The following is a 17,535-nucleotide window of genomic DNA, read 5'->3' on the forward strand; positions in this document are numbered from 1 at the left end:
TCTTTTAGGTTAACAAAGAAGGAGGGGGCGGCAGCTTTTAGAAGAAACATAATAAAAAATCCTCTTGAGTGCTGAAATCACAAGAACAGAGAATCCTGCACCTTGCGAATACTCTCTTGCCGCCTCCTTACTGCCACCGCCATTACCTTCAGTTCGATCTCCAGTTCTTGGGAGAAATCAAGATCTGATCTTGATACCAATCTTTCGGGAAAAAGATTGATTGGAGCTGTACTCACAAGCCATCCAGTGTATTCTTGCGAAGGGTCAAGTTCTTTTGGAAGAACATTGCTGATTCTGCTCCATCCTGCATTGCGCCATCTTCAGTGGGAGCAGATTTTGGATCCTTCCTTGGGCGTGAACACCTCCATTGGGAGATACTGTTTCTCCGTATCAGGTACATCCTCCCTCCTACTCCTTTTGGTTCAGATCTGGTTTGGTTCATGGTTCAAGATTGATCATTGAAAAATATGTTTTTCTAAAATAGGGAATGCGATTCCTAGTTGAAGGGAGAGAAAAATTTTTGAAATTCGCCCCCTTATTCCGCAAGATCTGGGCGTCCATACGATGGATCTCTCATCCCTTCATCTGCAAGTATTGCAGCTACGGCGATAGGAACTGTTGAGTTACTTTTTAGAGAAGGATCCATTATACTTAAAGATCGTCTTTTTGTGAAAAATTTAAGAAGAAATCTGATTTTTGTCTCAAAACTGTGTGCGGATGGATATTCTGTCTTTTTCAATAATACGATTACTATTAAAAGAAACAATAAATTCATCGCATACGGGGAATTGGAGAACGGTCTTTATGTTCTACATCCTTCTCTAGAAACTAACATAGCCAAAACTACGTCGGCTGATATCCCCAAGAAAAGAGTACGTGATACAGTTAATCCTACGTGCCTGTGGCATTACCGACTTGGCCATATTGGTATTGACCGAATCACAAGACTGGTAAAGGATGGTCCTTTGGATTTTCTAACTGTAAAAGATCTTCCCACTTGTGAGCCTTGCCTTCAGAGTAAGATGACAAAGAGGCCATTTAACGGTAAGCTTGAAAGATGTACAGGCACGCTTGACCTTATACATACTGATGTATGTGGTCCCCTGAGTGTTAGGACCCGTAACCAGCATGTGTACTTTATTACATTTACCGATGATTATTCTCAGTATGGTTATGTTTACCTAATGAGACATAAGTTTGAATCCTTTGAAAAGTTCAAAGAGTTCAGACAAGAGGTCGAAAAACAGTTAGGGAGAAAAATTAAGTCCCTTTGATCAGATCGAGGTGGCGAGTATCTCTCTGATTAATTCAGGGACTACTTGAAGGTGAATGGGATAGTATCACAGTTGGCTCCTCCTACCACACCACAACTTAACGGTGTTTCAGAGAGGAGGAATGGGACCTTTTTGGATATGGTCCAGTCACTTCTCGTCCATTCAGAGTTACCCACATCCTTTTGGGGATACGCATTGGAAACTGCGATATACGTGCTGAACTGGGTTCCAACCAAATCAGTTCCGAAGACTCCCTATGAGCTTTGGACCAAAAAGAAACCAAGTGTGTGACACTTGAAGATTTGGGGTTGTCCGGCACACGTTAAAAGAACAAGTCTGGACAAATTGGAATCCAAGACCAGTTGTTGCCTATTTGTAGGCTACCCAAAAGGCTCTGTAGGTTACCTATTCTATGACCCAAGTGAGCAGAAGGTGTTCTACAGTCGAAATGCACAATTCTTGGAAAATGATTACATCCTGAACAATCATCGTCAAGAAATTGTTCTTGATGAGGAGAGCACGGATGTAGTGGGAGGTATCCCACAAGTTCTAGGTAGTGAGCAACCTAGAAGATCTACCCGGGTATCCTGGCCACCAGTTCGTTTTGGTTATGACCAGGATAGTTACCTAGTGGAAGCCTTGACTAGTGAGGAGGATCCCGTGACTTATGCGAAAGCTATGTTGGACATAGACTCCCTTAAGTGGGTAGATTCCATGAAAGCTGAGATGGACTCAATGGAAACCAATGGAGTCTGGACTCTAGTGAATCCGCCCCCCAGGGTAAAAGCAATTGGTTGCAAATGGATCTATAAGAGGAAGAAGGGCCCCGATGGCAGGGTTGAGACCTACAAAGCTCATCTGGTGGCAAAAGGGTACACTTAGAAAGAGGGCATCGATTATGAGGAAACCTTTTCACCTGTGGCCTTGCTTAAATCCATTAGGATCCTACTAGCTGTAGCAGCATACCATGACTACAAGATTTGGCAAATGGATGTCAAAACTGCATTCCTGAATGAAGATCTTACTAAAGATATCTTATGCAACAGCCGCAAGGCTTCATAGCTGCGGGTCAGGAACACATGGTATGTAAACTAAATAGATCCATATATGGATCTAAGCAAGCTTCTAGGAGTTGGAACACTCGATTTGACTCTACTGTCAAAACATTTGACTTTGAGCAGAATCCGGATGAACCTTGTGTATACAGGAAGACCAGTGGGGACAAGGTTACCTTCTTGGTTCTGTATGTAGACGACATTCTACTCATTGGGAATGATGTAGGAATGTTGACTACGGTGAAAGTATGGCTTTCATAGCAATTCTCCATGAAAGATCTTGGAGAAGCCTCCTATATACTGGGTCTGCGACTCTATAGAGATAGATCAAAGTGGATAATAGGATTATCCCAATCTGCTTACATTGACAAAATTGTCAAGAGATACAGCATGGAGAACTCCAAGAAAGGAAATGTTCCTTTCAGGCATGGAGTCACTCTCTCCAAGAAGATGTCTCCCAAGACCTCTGAGGAGATTGAGGGCATGAAGGATGTTACCTATGCCTTAGCCGTAGGGAGCATCATGTATGCCATGCTGTGCACTCGTCCTGACATTGCTCAGGCAGTGAGTATGGTAAGCAAATTTCAGGCCAACCCCGGGCAGGAGCACTGGACTGCTATGGAAAACATACTTAAGTACCTTTAAAGGACAAAAGAGTTTTGTCTGGTATTCGATGGTAGCTCACTACAGATCCAGGGGTATACTGATGCCGATTTCCATTCGGATCCAGGTGATAGAAAGTCTATATCTAGGTATGTTTTCACGATAGGATCATGTGTTGTTTGCTGGAAAAGCAACAAACAGGGGTCCACGACAGACTCCACAACCGAAGCCGAATACATTGCCGCAAGTTAAGCTCCCAAGGAAGCCGTGTGGATGAAGAAGTTCATTCACGAATTGGGAGTAGTTCTATCCAGCACATCACCAATCCCGTTGTTGTGTGACAACAATGGAGCGATTGCTTAGGCTAAGGAGCCACGAGCCCACTCGAAGTCGAAGCACATCGAGAGGAAGTACCATGTACTACGGGAGATTGTTAGTAGAGGGGACGTCCTGATTCAGAAGGTAGCGTCAGCGGAGAATGTAGCAGACCATTTGACTAAGCCACAGACACAAAAAGTGTTTGAGAAACACGTGGAAAATATGGGACTTCGGTTTGTACTAGATTGGACCTAAGTGCAAGTGGGAGCTGTTGGACAGTTGTATGCCCTTAGCTCCAATCAGAATTATGTACATTATGAGTTTAATGTAAATGAATAAAGTACATATTTGATTCATATTCCTATGGTGTGTTTCTGTGTAATACCTTTAAACTGGACACTTATGAGACTCGTGTTAGTTTAGAATGTTCACATCCGTTGGATAAGTCTGGGGAGATTTATCCTGCCAAGGTTGACACTGGTGTGCTGCCAAATGTTGGGGTGGCCTGTCTCAGCCACTAGCGTGAGACCCAAGGCACATGCAGTGTAGGATTAATTGAATATTAGAACCGGACCAGATTTCCAGTATTGCCCTGGACCTTGGAGATTGATGGGCAAAACTGGAAAGTTACACTTGACCTCTAGACTCGATTATGATACTGCACTAGGTGTCAGATTGGGATGTCTTCGATATGCCAATCAGTGAGATCCTTAGCGGGGGTTAAAACCTGGGTATGTTGGGACAGTCTAAGAATTCATCTGAGTGGGTGATCATAGTGACAGGATCAGCCCCTTTGTCGGACAAAGGTAATGATCGGGGATGCACTCTCTCTGATGGAAACCAAGACTGCCAGCAACCAATTTCAATCGTTGAGATTTGTTTTGCAAAATATATTTTATATGAGATATAAAAGTATATATATTATGGTTTCCAAACGTTTGCAAAAAGGTTTTAATTCTCGGGATCCATGTGAGTAGAGAGTGCAGCATTGTTCCTTGCAGCCGAGGGAGAGGTCCTCTCTTGTCGGGCAGTGTTTGATCATTATGGGTTGAGAGGTTAAGTGTAAGGCCATTGAGGATAATACCTAATGGGCTAATCTTGCATCTGCCCACACTCCCTGGGTGTTACAAGGAGGCTTGGCCCAGGGCCCACTTAGGGTAAGTGTTGGGCCCATAGAGCCCATGTGATGGGTTTCAGGAGGTGCACTGTCCATAACGGTGTATTCGGCCAGGTCTTGTAACAAAGGCTGGGCTGAACCCATGTGCTGATGTGTAGATCAATGTTTGGGTCCCACGCCATACAAGGAAGCCCAACTGGGCAACAGTTTGGATGGCTAAGTGAGCACATAACCTTATTGGGCCTAAAGCCCATTTCAAACTGGGCTGATTTGATTAGTTAAATGAGGGGCGAATTCTGAGATTAGATTAGTAGATAGGATTGGGTGTTAACCCTATCCACTCAGAGAGTCCAGATCTGAATGTGATTCAGATTTGGAAACCTCCTAATAGGATTAGGAGGGGGCTGATCTAATCCGTAGATAAGATAAGGGCTTACCCTTATCACTTAAAGGGAATTCTGATTCAAATATGATTTGGATCAGCAACTCCTAATTGGATTAGGAGTTGATCCCTTTAAGCTTATAAAAGGAGGAGGGGGCGACAACTTTTAGATGAGATTCGTATTCACATCCTCTTCAGAGCTGAAATCACAGAAGAAAGAATTCTGCACCTTTGCGAAAATTCTTTCTTGCCGCCTCCTTCCTGCCGCCACCATATCTGCCAGTTCGATCTCCTATTCACAGTGGGAGTGATCAAGATTGGATCTTGATATCAGTCCTTTGTGAAAGGGCTGATTGGAAGTAGTGCTCACGTGTCGTCCAGCTGATTCTTGTGAAGGATTTGGTTCTTTTGAAGAACGCTGCTGATTCTGCTCCATCCTGCACTACGCCATCTTCAGTGGGAGCAGTCTTTGGTTCCTTCCTTGGGCGTGAACACCTCCATTGGGAGATATTATTTCTCCGTATCAGGTATATCCCTCTCCTACTGCTTTTGTTCTGGTCTGGTTCGGTTCTTGGTTCAAGATTGATCCTTGAAAAATATGATTTTTCTAAAATAGGGAATACGATTCCCAGTAGGATGGAGAGAAATTTTTGAAATTCGCCCATTCTTTTCTGCAAGATTCGGGCGTCCATACGATGGATATTTCATCCCTTCATCAAGAAAACCCACACTGCATGTACCTCAAGTCTCACCCTGGCAGCTGAGACGTGCCACCCCAACCAACTTGACGGCACATCAATTTTAGCCTTGGCAGGATAAATCTCCCTAGATCTATCCAACGGTTGTGAAGATTTAAACTAACACGAGTCTCATATGTGTCCAGTTTAAGGGTATTACACAGAAACACACCATAATAACATGAATCAAATATGTACTTTATTCATTTACATTAAATGTCATAAGGTACATCATTCTGATTGGAGCTAAGGGCATACACTGTCTAACATGTTGCTCAGAAGAAGTTCTTCTTGGTGGCGGTGGATTACTTCACCAAATGGGTAGAAGCCGAAGCTCTAGCACGCTTTAGTGCGCATAAGGCCCATAACTTTTTCTGGCAAAGTATTGTCTGCCAATTCTGTATTCCACGCATCCTCATCACAAATAATGGGATACAGTTTACCGACTGAGAGTTCAAAGCCCTCTGCTACGACCTAAAAATCGACCATCGGACCACGGCTGTACACCGATCCCAGAGCAATGGGCAGACCGAGGTGACCAACTGAACCTTGCAACACGGCCAGAAGACTCGGCTGGACCAATCCAAGGGGAGGTGGGCCGAGGAACTGCCAAGCGTACTTTGGGCATACAGGACTACTCCATGGGCAGCCACCGGTGAGACTCCCTTTAGCCTGACCTATGGAGCCGAGGCTATGGTTCGTATAGAGATTGGCTCCCCAACCCTCCGTACTGAGCTCTTTGATGAGGACTAGAACAACGAGGACCTCTGCATAGAGTTAGACCTGATAAAAGAAGCCCGAGACTGAGCATATGTCAGGATAGTTGCACAGTAGCAAAGGATGGCGAAGTACTACGACACTAAAGTTAGAAGACGCGAATTCAAGACTAGCGACCTCATCCTCTGCAAAGTCATAGTACCCGCACTCGAAGAAGGAATTCTTGGACCAAACTGGGAAGCATCGTATAAAGTCACCAAGGTCCTTGGCCTAAGCACCTACAGGCTCGAAGACTTGGATGGCCGACCAATATTGAGGAGTTGGTACTCGGGAAATCATAGGATGTACTACTAGTAGACTTGCAAGCAATAAGAGTTTCCTTTCTTTTAAGCTACAACTCTAACCCCAAGACGCACACACGCCCACCGCACACACCGCACATACACATGCTGAGTCACACTCCTAACCGAATTGACTATGTTGATCCCCGAACGACTGAGCCCATTACACCCAGCTCAGAAGTGTATCACCATCTAAACTACCCGACTCAGCTGACAATGACTGAGCCTAAACGTGGAGGAAGAACACCCCCGCCCACCAAGGCCTGAGGGCGGTCAAGGAACTCCACACAACCGCCGACTTAACGGATGAGCTAGCTGGGAAACGGCTAGCCCTAGAAGGGCCTCAAAGGCTCCTGAGACCAGAAACTGAGCATCTCATGGCTGAGAACTCGGGAACCGAAAGATCTCGGGCAACTACACCTCGGTCGGCTATGCCTCGACCAACGAACTAAAATCGTAGAAATACAAAGAAGTCTCCCAAGACATAACCTACCCCAGCCTGTGCCGTACCAATAGAAAATGGTACAATAAGGCCAACAGAAAATTGTACAATAAGATGATGAGGCATAGCCCAGTCCATCACACACAATAGCCCCGCCAGACATGCCTCGACTGGGAAAAGAAAAAGGCACTAGGATAGCAACCTATGGGAGGACAAAAGAAACACTAAATATTCAACTCAAAATCGTTCATTACATTGCTTAAGGCTCGACATACCGAGCGCAAAATAAAAAAGAGAGATGGTAGCTGCTCAATCCTCGGCAGCAGAGTCAGCATCACCATCTATGGCTTCGACCTCAACATCAGCTCCCTCGGCGGATCCTTGCAGAGAATCCGGATCGAAAGCACCCTAGCCCTGCAACTCATTGGCCAACTCTAGATGGTGACGAAGGATCCTTCGGTGAAATAGGTTGAACCCAGCCACAAAGAAAGCTTCAGCGTATTCGTCCATTTGCAGATGCATCTCCTCCGATGCCTTGTACTAGTTGAATGCTTCCTCGGCAGCCTCCTGCCTCAATCTTTCTCGCTCTGCCTTAAGCTCGGTGATCTCTCGCTTCAGCTCCTGGACAAGGCTGGCCTGCTCAGACAACTATACCTCTAGCTTGGCCACCTCCCTCTCAAGGGAGGCCGATCTCTCCCTGGCGTCCTTCAGCTCGGCCAACTGGGCTTTTTGCCGTAGATACTCGGAGTGTTCCCATTCATACGATGATCGGAGGTCTCAAAGACGATCAACCAGCGCGACCATCGCACAAGCATTTTGCAGACAAAAACAATAAGTATACCAATAGAGAGAACGAAACACAAGAAATAAGAAAAGGGGACTTACCTGGGCCACAGTCCATAGCAGCGCACACTCCAGGGCACCGCTACCGACCCCGATTGATTCCCGAGCTATTGACATTGTCATGATTCCTCGCAGTAACTGCTCGAAAACCCCAGGCATGTGCATACTCGAGCTGCTACCTGTCTTAGTTATCGATGCGAGACGACAAACCCCTTCAGGGTCGACCATGACAACGTCGTCCTCCTCAGCCTCCCGCTGCCGGTCTCTCCTTTGTCGATGAGTCGTCCTGTCCACAGAATGTGGCCTCTCTCCTGTCTCGAGACAAGCTTCCTGTTACACACCGGATCGCTCCTACCTTTGTCGAAGTGTCATCATTCGATGAACAATTTCTTCCTCGCTGGCCATACTTATACCTACAACACAGGATACCCAAGGTAAGTAAAAGGCAGGAAAGATAAATTTAACTCGACAAACGAATAAGTAAAGGAACTAGACCAGTCACCCTCTCCATCAGCCTGGCGAGCATCAGCATCTCTGAGCATGTGTACGCGATAACGTCGATTTCATGCATCATGCTCAGGGCCGACCTCTCCTCCCAAGTGAGCGCTGACCATTGGGGCTATGACAGAGTCGTCCTTGACTCCCACAGCTCGGCAGGAAAAGGGGACCCTTGGGAATGCGCATGAAGAAGAACAACTCCTTCCAGTGCTTCATGGAGGAAGGGGCCCCAACCAACGATCGAATATTCCACCAAGCGGAGAAGTAATAGTACCCCTGTTGGTGGTGTTTCAGCTGGAGCATAAAGTTCAACATCTCTAGGATCAACTCGATATTGCGGACGACACAATAGGACATAAGGCCAAGCAAGAACCTAAAGGAGTTCGGCATTAGCTGCACTAGCAACACCCTGTACCAGTTTAGCACCTCGGCGAACCCCTTTCTCAACAGGAACCTCAGCCCAGCCTCCAAGCTATGCTCATAAATGCTCACCGGGTTGAGCATCAGTGGCCATCTCCCCGGGAAGTGGACACCTCATTTGGTATTCCGCGGGAATGGTGTACATAGCTTGGATCCAAGCCATATCCCCGGGTGTCAAGATGCAGGGTGTGGTGCCAAACCGACAACTTGCCCGTAGAGGAAGCTCCGCCTCCATCCCGGAGGGACCAGCGTTAGCCTCCTCAACTTCGGCAGGCACAAAATCTCTCAGCTCAAGCTTGTAGTTCGAGTCGTGAGAAGAGCTGGAACCAAAACTACTGGAGGACCTGGAAGAGAAAGAGGACCGACAAGATGAAAAGGACATACTGGGCAATTTACAAGAACTGAGGAGCGAAGGTCACCGAGCTATCCACCGTCCTGGTTGTCGAGCTATCTGCCGAACAACCTTCTGAGCAGCGAGTGCCGAACACCTTCTTGCAAGTAATACTAAGGATAGGGGGTCCCCCCTATCCTACGACGTAGATCCTCGGCTAGGCCACTTAAGACTACAAGGCCGCACAGTAGCCTGGCCGAGCACCCCCCCACTCAAAACTAGGGGAGTGGTTCGGGAACTGAAATTTCGATTCTCATTTAAGTTCTACAGCCGATGAGCGGAAGACTCCTTGGCAACGACTGACTTGGCACAGAGGAAATGCAAACAACCTCAGTTTCATAGCTCGGCAACCCCAAAGGAACCCGTCTCCGCAGCTCGGCGCCCCATGGCCAAGCATCACAACCTCAATTCTGGAGCTCGGCCTCCGACCGGCTGCAAAAGGCCTTTCCTCGACATACGGCCAAGCTAAGCCTTGACTTCGGAAGCTCGATACATCATAGCTGAGCATTACACAAGCCCCAACTCTGAAATACGGACCCAACTCCAAAGCTCGGCGCACCCTGGCCGAGCATCACCACGGCATAGAAGCTCGACTTCCACTTGGGATGAGAGCCATTCCTCGACTCCACCAAGATAGACTTGGAAGCTCAGTTCAAGACCTCGGCTCTCTACCGAGTTACGCAACTGCGCAACACTTCGGGCCAAGCACTCCCCATCCTCGGCTACAGAACTGGGGAAATGGTGTTCAGATTCCAAAGTTAAAGCTCCTAGAGTTCTGCAGCCGACAATGGGAAGATTCCTTGGCCATTTTCCATCTTGCCCGGTTCTCAAGATTCCGACAGGCTCCAAGGAACACCAAAGGGGCCAGACGCCCATCCAGACATCAACTTGAAGTTCTTTAGCCAAAGAACGAATTGTACTACTTCATTCCTCAACTTTAGAACTGGGGGAGTGGTGTTCGGGTCATGGCTGAGCTGGCTCGCACACGTGGCCTCCCAGCTATCGCCCTACCATGTCATCCTAGCTCGGCCACATTGGCACAGCTCGGCCATGTTGGCATAGCTCGACCACGTGGGCCTACCACATCGGCCTAGCTCGACCGAGCTATGCTATTACTGTGGCCCCCCATTTTATCCTTCCAGCCACGTCAAATGGATGAGCACAACTACAAATAAGGAGGAATGAGGAAAGACGACTCTGCTGGGGAATGAGACTCTATCCCGAATACCTCGGTGGTTAACCTCATCCCGACAACCCCAAAAGCCCAATCCAACCAAGACACGGATCTTCGGCTATAAAAAGGTACTCAATGCTCGAGGTAAGGGATCTAACTTTTGAGACCCGTACTACTACTTAACTCAGACCAGCATCCTCATAGCTCAGCTCGACCACCCATCACCTCTTACTGACTTGAGCGTCAGAGTACTTACTCGGGGATAATTCCTCGATTCTCTGACTTCTTTCTTGATCATAGGTCTTGAATCACGGCCTCGTCCTTGTAGCTCAGTCTTGCCCTGTCAACAAGGAATATCTGGTTGCTCTCCTCAGTTCGTGCACCACCTCGGATTGAGCAGTGGCGTGTTGTCGTAGGCACCCAAAAATAAACCTCTACTTGTAAAGATGGAATGTAGTAGTGCAAGTAGGGATCGTTCCCACAGAGAGTATCTAACCCAAATTATGTGCTATGTGAATCAAAGATGGAGGGGGGTGTATGTAACAAAAAACAGATTTAAAATAAGGAAAATCAAAATTAATAAAGAACGCAATTTAAATGAGAATTTAGTTAACTTCGAGTGCTGAAATTAATCAAGGAACAAATCTTGGTCTAGGATAGCATCCACCATCAGAATTACACTACTGCTCATTGATGCAAAGATAAATAAATTCAGACTTTGAATATTCATCGTAGGAATTAATTTCCTACATCTTCCTACTATCAGTTAATCGGAAAACAAACGATCCTCTTAACCCTTACTACTGAACAACCCCTAAACAAGCATTAAAGATTTAATCCAGCAATAACATTAAACATTAGAGATTGGTGAAGCTAAACAACACATGCACAAGCGGTTGCATTTAATTTAGTTGACTGTTCTTCCTAGGATCTAACAATTTCTGACGCAGCAAATCATTAAACCCTAGTTGCTTCGCAGATTAGAGAGATCACACAATTACGGATTTGATATCTAATCTAGCAATAGATTGTAACGAATAATAAACTAATAGGCCTTCCTAGCAATCAAACGAAACAATCATAGATATAAACATAAAATAACATTCGATATCCAAAGCATGAATTAAACAATAAAAACCAAATTAGATCTCACAGTTTGGTGGAATTCTGAGGCTTCTGCTTCCTTCGACCAAGTACAAGAGTTTAGCCACGCATGGTCATGGTGAAAACTCCAAGAAAATCAGAGAATGAAGAAGAGGGGCGGAGAGAAGAGAAGAGAAGAGAAGAGAGGTTCGGCTGCTCCCAATCTGCTTCCTTCTCTCTAGGGTTAAGTAGGGCCTTGGATGCTAGTCCGCCCCCTTTATATAGACTTAGGAGGGAGCTGTCTCCTACTCCTCTAAGGAGTTCTTTCTTCATTGGGAGTTTAGTTCTCTAATAGATAATGCCTAGATTAGATCTAATCTACTCCTATCTCCTAACTGAAAATCTTAATCTCTTTTATCCTTTTAGAAATACAATAGAAAATTGAATCTGATAGGACTCTTTGATGTTTCTTATTCTTGCGTTCGTATTGGGTTTCTTCAACGAATTGGGATGCTTCAAGACTTCTCTGCGAACTGGGCTTCTCTACGAATTGGCTTAGATTTCGGGCTCGATTTGGACCTTGATGCAGTCCGAATCTATCAAAACTCAAAACATGAAAGTTGTATATTCTTTCCTTATCTTTTCAATGCATCTTGAATCATCTCAATCGGAGTTCGGATAGGATATTTAAGCCCAGATTACTGCACGGCGCCGAAACTATGCAAAATTACCCGATTAGCCTTGTTTTTCACCTTACGCCTTCTTTCACCTTACGCCGAAATTGTGCATGAGTTGGCTGATATTTGGGTTGCAAATTAGGATATTTGCCTTAAAATATTTGGGTTTTCCCTTAGGGACTGTGTACATCAAAAGCTGTTAGACAGTTTTGTATGCCCTTAGCTTCAATCAGAATGATGTACATTATGAGTTTATTGTAAATGAATAAAAGTACATATTTGATTCATGTTCCCTTGGTATGTTTCTGTGTAATACCCTTAAACTGGACACTTAATGAGACTCGTGTTAGTTTAGAATGTTCATAGCCAGTGGGTCGGTCTGGGGAGACCTATCCTGATAAGACTGACACTGATGTGCCACCAAGTCGGTTGGGGTGGCCTGTCTCAACTGCCAGGGTGAGACCCTAGGCACATGCAGTGTAGGATCCATTGAATCTTTGAACCGGACCAGATTTCCAGTATTGCCTTGGACCTTGGAGATTAATGGGCAAAACTGGAAAGTTATACCCGACCCCTAGACTTGATTATGATGCTGTACTAGGTGTCGGATTGGATTGTCTTTGATGTACCAATCAGTGAGATCCTTAGCGGGGTTCAAAACCTGGGTATGTTGGGACAGTCTGAGAATTCATCTGAGTGGGTGATCATAGTGACAGGATCAGCCCCTTTGTCGGACAAAGGTAATGATCGGGGATGCACTCTCACTGATGGAAACCAAGACTGCCGGTAACCGATTTCAATCGTTGAGATTTGTTTTTGCAAAGTATATTTTATATGAGATATAAAAGTATATATATTATGGTTTCTAAAATATTTGCAAAAGGTTTTAATTCCCGGGATCCATATAAGCAGAGAATGCAACATTGTTCCTTGCAGCCGAGGGAGAGGTCCCCTCTTGTCGGGCAGTGTATGATCATTATGGGCTGAGAGGTTCCGTGTAAGACCATTGAGGATAATACCTGATGGGGTAATCTTGCATCTGCCCACGGTTCCTGGGTGTTATAAGGTGGCTTGGCCCTGGGACCACTTAGGGTAAGTGTTGGGTCCATAGAGCCCATTTGATGGGTTTCAGGGGGTGCACTGTCCATAACAGTGTATTCGGCCAAGCCTTGTAACAAAGGCTGGGCCGAACCCATGTGGCTGATGTGTAGATCAATGCTTGGGTCCCATGCCATACAAGGAAGCCCAACTGGGCAGCAGATAGGAAGACTAAGTGAGCACATAACCTTAATGGGCCTTAAGCCCATTTCGAACTGGGCTAATTTAATGAGTTAATTATGGGGTGAATTCTGAGATGGATTAGCAGATAGGATAGGGTCTTAATCCTATCCACTCAGAGAGTCCAGATCTGAATGTGATTCAGATCTTGAAACCTCCTAATGAGATTAGGAGAAGACTGATCTAATCTACAGATAAGATAAGGGTTTATCCTTATCACCTAAAGGGATGTCTGATCCAAATATGATTTGGATCAGCAAGTCCTAATTGGATTAGGAAATGATCTTTTAGAGTTACAAAAGAAGGAAGGGGCGGCAGCCTTTAGAAGATACATACTCACATCCTCTTCAGAGCTAAAATCACAGAAGAAAGAATTAAGCAACCCTGCAGAATTCTTTCTTGCTGCCTACCTTGCCAGTTCGATCTCCAGTTGTGGGAGATGTCAAGATTTGATCTCAACATTAGTTCTTTGTGAAATGACTGATAGGAAGCTGTGCTCATGTGCCATCCTACTGTTTCTTGCGAAGGAATAGGTTCTTGGAGAAGAACACTGCTGATTCTGCTCCATCCTGCACTGCGCCATCTTCAGTGGGAGCAGTCTTTGGATCCTTCCTTGGGCGTGAACACCTCCATTGGGAGATATTACTTCTCCGTATCAGGTATAATTCTCTCCCACTGCTTTTGTTCAGATCTGGTTCAGTTTATGGTTCAAGATTGATCCTTGAAAATATGATTTTCTAAATAGGGAATTCGATTCCCAGTTGAAAGGGAGAGAAAAATTTTTGAAATTCGCCCACCTTATTCCGTAAGATTTAGGCGTCCATACGATGGATCTCTTATCCCTTCAAAATCCATTTGGAACCCAATTCTAGAGAGGATGGACTTGAAGCTGGCCACTTGGAAAGCTTGGTATCTTTCTAAAGGAGTTAAGATGACTTTAATAAAAAATGTGTTGGAAGCATTCCAGCTTATTATATGTCCATGTACTCGATCCCCTCACAGATTGAGTGGAAAATGAGACCTGTGTGGAATGGTTGGAAGGGCTCAACCAAATATCATTTCATGAACTGGGATCAGGTTTGTAAACCACTATTGAATGGAGGCATAGGAATCAGGAAGGTAAATCTCTTTAACAAGGTACTTTTGGGAAGATGGTTTTGGAGGTTCTCTACAGAACCCAAAATTGTTTGGAGGAAGGTCATAACTGAGAAGTAAGGAATAAGTAGTAATGGCTAGGAGCTTAGGATGCAAAAAAATCTCAATTATCCTAAGGGTGTGGGGTGTGGAAAGGCTTCCAGCCTAGGGTCTTGGGGTCTCAATTAAGATCTATTAGTATATCTGAGATGTAATGTACGCTGAGAGGCTGTTCTCAGCCTTTGCTCCCTTCTGGGAGTTTCTTTGTATGGTTCTGAATTCTATCAATAAATTTACCTTACCTTTTTCAAAAAAAAAAAAAAACCTAAGGGTGCGGGGTGTGGAAATGTATTTCTAGAGCTTTTAGTAGTTTCAATGAAGGTAAAGATCAAACTAGGAGATAGAAGGAAGTTATGGTTCTGGATGGACCCTTGCCGTGGTGAATTGGCATAAAGGACAAGTTTCCGACCTTGTTTAATGTTGCTGAAAACAAAATGGCCTGGGTGGCTGAATCCTATGAGGTGTCTGGAAACATGATCACATGAACTCCTTCCTCCAGAAGGCACTTTAATTATTGAGAACTTGATTTGACGGCTTACCTCTTAGCTCAACTACAAAATTAGGACTCAAATCTGAATTTACAAGACTCAAGATGCTAGAAATGGATGTCCTCAGGGGAATTTTCTGTTAAATTCTTCTATAAAGGCTTAGTTGGAGCTAAGGGATCAATGCCCTATTTTTGCTGTTTGGGAAACTTCTATCCCTTCAAAAGTGAAATTCTTCACATGGGTAGCAACATTGGAGAAGTGTTTGACTAAAGAAACGTTAGTAAGGAAGGGGTTCAATGTTCAAGACAGCTTGTGTGTGCTTTGTAATGCTGAGGAAGAATCAGTTAGCCATCTGTTCTTGCATTGCAGGTTTAGTACTATTGTTTGGCTTCATTTTATCAGGGCACTCAATCTGCAATGGCGTTTCCCATTTTCAGTTATCTCTTACAAGAATGAAGTCTCTCGTATATGTCTAAAAAAGAGAAACTTTGTTGACCAGTTACCCCCTAGCAATTATGTGAGCCATTTGGAATAAAAGAAACAATAGAATTTTTGAACAGAAGTCAGCACCAAAAGCAGGGGTGATAAATTAGTCATCATCATCATCCATGCCTTATTCCTAAAAGTAGTTGATAATAAGGGGTTCCCAGAACATTTATGAATGAAATTCCTGTAACTATAAAATTTAGACAAATACTTGCAATACTCTGCCAAAAGATTCCATATGTTGATAATAAGGGAAATATCAAAAAAAGGAGATTTAGAAGCTAAGAATTTAAATGTTCATAGAGAATTTTGACCTTAAGCACATTTGTTTGAATATTATTTTGCATGTCTATCCATCCTACATTACCATAATGAGCACTTTTATTCCTTGATCTTTTTTGAGAGTTTTCTTTTTTGTTAGTTTGTTAGTATTAACCATGTCTATGTAATCTTTCCTCATTTTTACTTCAAGGTTCCAATGTTCCATAGTAAGAAAGACATTTTCCATCACTTTGACGCAACAATAAATATTTAATGTAAAATTGAGGCACTGGATAATGTTGTATTGTGACTATTGTCCATGGCAGTATTGCCTAGCATATTTATTGGCAGTATTGTATCACATTCCTGTGGTATCTCAAGTAGCTACTTGGTTAACCATATTTGATTGGTTTAAATAACAAACTCTGCAACTATAACATAGACAATCAGTGAAATTATCTTAATAAAATATTCATTGATTTTATAGTCTTTCACCCAACAACAAATAATCAATATTTTTTTGGTAAAATTCCATATTGCACACTTTATTTGTTTTCATATTTTTATGAAAAATGTAAAGCAAGAAGCAAACTATATTTCTGAAAGAAAGGATAACAATATACAAGTATAGCCAATAGAAAGATCATACCTTCTTCAACAAATATAGAAGATTATTTTTCTATTGAATGTATAAGTGAATACCTGAGTGAGAGATTTCCAGTCATTGTTAGCAGAGCCAATATAGACATCTTTATGATCTGACATCCAAACTTTTGCATGGACAATGCCAGATCCCCACCATTTATCAAGCAGCAATGTCACAGCTTCCACATTTGGCCTCCCCGAACCGAGATTAGATGATTCATTGGTATAGTCAGGATAAACTCCAGAGTGCTGTAAAATCCTATAACAAATCCAATTCCAGGACAAAAACACATGAGTTTAGTCAAATAATCCAGAAAGGAATTACACAAAGAAACCCATGTCCTTTAGAAGATAGGAAATGTTTTCTTCATTCCTGTGGCTTAATTTCTATGCAGGGTATCTATGACATTTTTTTGATGAATAACAGGATATCTGTGACATTTGTAGACAAAGATGGAGAGGAGAAGCATATCAAAGCAGCTTCTAACATAGACATTCCAATGGGAACTTTGATATGCTTCTCCTCTCCATCTGCTTCCACAGATCGATCCCTTGTTGCCTCACCACCCTACCTACAAAAGTAAGACATAAACATTTAATTCAGATGTTTAACTATAAATTTCACTCTAATCTAATAATGAACACCAATCAGCAATAAAACAAATAGGAAAAAAATCCTGCAAATAAATGAGGAAACTAAATTAATCCAATGAGTTATGCAAGCTTGCATTTAAACAAATGCACCTTAAAGTAACTAAAGTGAAGTAGCTACAACCCAAAACAAGGAGTATTTAGATGCATACGTGAAAGCCATGGAGAGAAAATACGCAGCTATCTTGTCGTCCAAACAAAATTTGGGAGTAAGAAAGTAGACTTGGTTTCTTCTTTTAATTTGGAGGAGAAGGGCTTGTGGGTGAAGGTGAACCTGTAGTATCTATCAGTGGGTTGAGAAACTGAGGGAGGTGGTGAAACTGTTGAAGAGGAAGGTGGTAGACTAGTTTTTGAAACTATAGGAACTACATGAGGAAAGGAATTTGGAGAAGGTGACACCATTCCAGCTGTAACTTCCTTCTCCAGTCAAGAGATCCAAATTAAGAATTCCCACTTAAGA

At 43.8% G+C, this 17,535-nt stretch overlaps 1 long non-coding RNA gene across 1 annotated transcript in view; it reads right to left on the reverse strand.

The window, feature by feature from the left end:
• Positions 1-16,668, reverse strand: part of LOC148803175 (uncharacterized) — a 47,013-nt gene extending 30,345 nt beyond the window's left edge. Inside the window, exon 1 of the long non-coding RNA XR_016069491.1 lies at positions 16,482-16,668. This is a non-coding gene — a long non-coding RNA (uncharacterized LOC148803175). The remainder of the gene's footprint in view (positions 1-16,481) is intronic.
• Positions 16,669-17,535: the final 867 nt, after the last annotated feature.

This window comes from Nelumbo nucifera, chromosome 1 (assembly GCF_055504915.1).
Source record: "Nelumbo nucifera cultivar China Antique chromosome 1, China Antique-T2T, whole genome shotgun sequence".
Taxonomy (NCBI): Eukaryota; Viridiplantae; Streptophyta; class Magnoliopsida; order Proteales; family Nelumbonaceae; genus Nelumbo; species Nelumbo nucifera.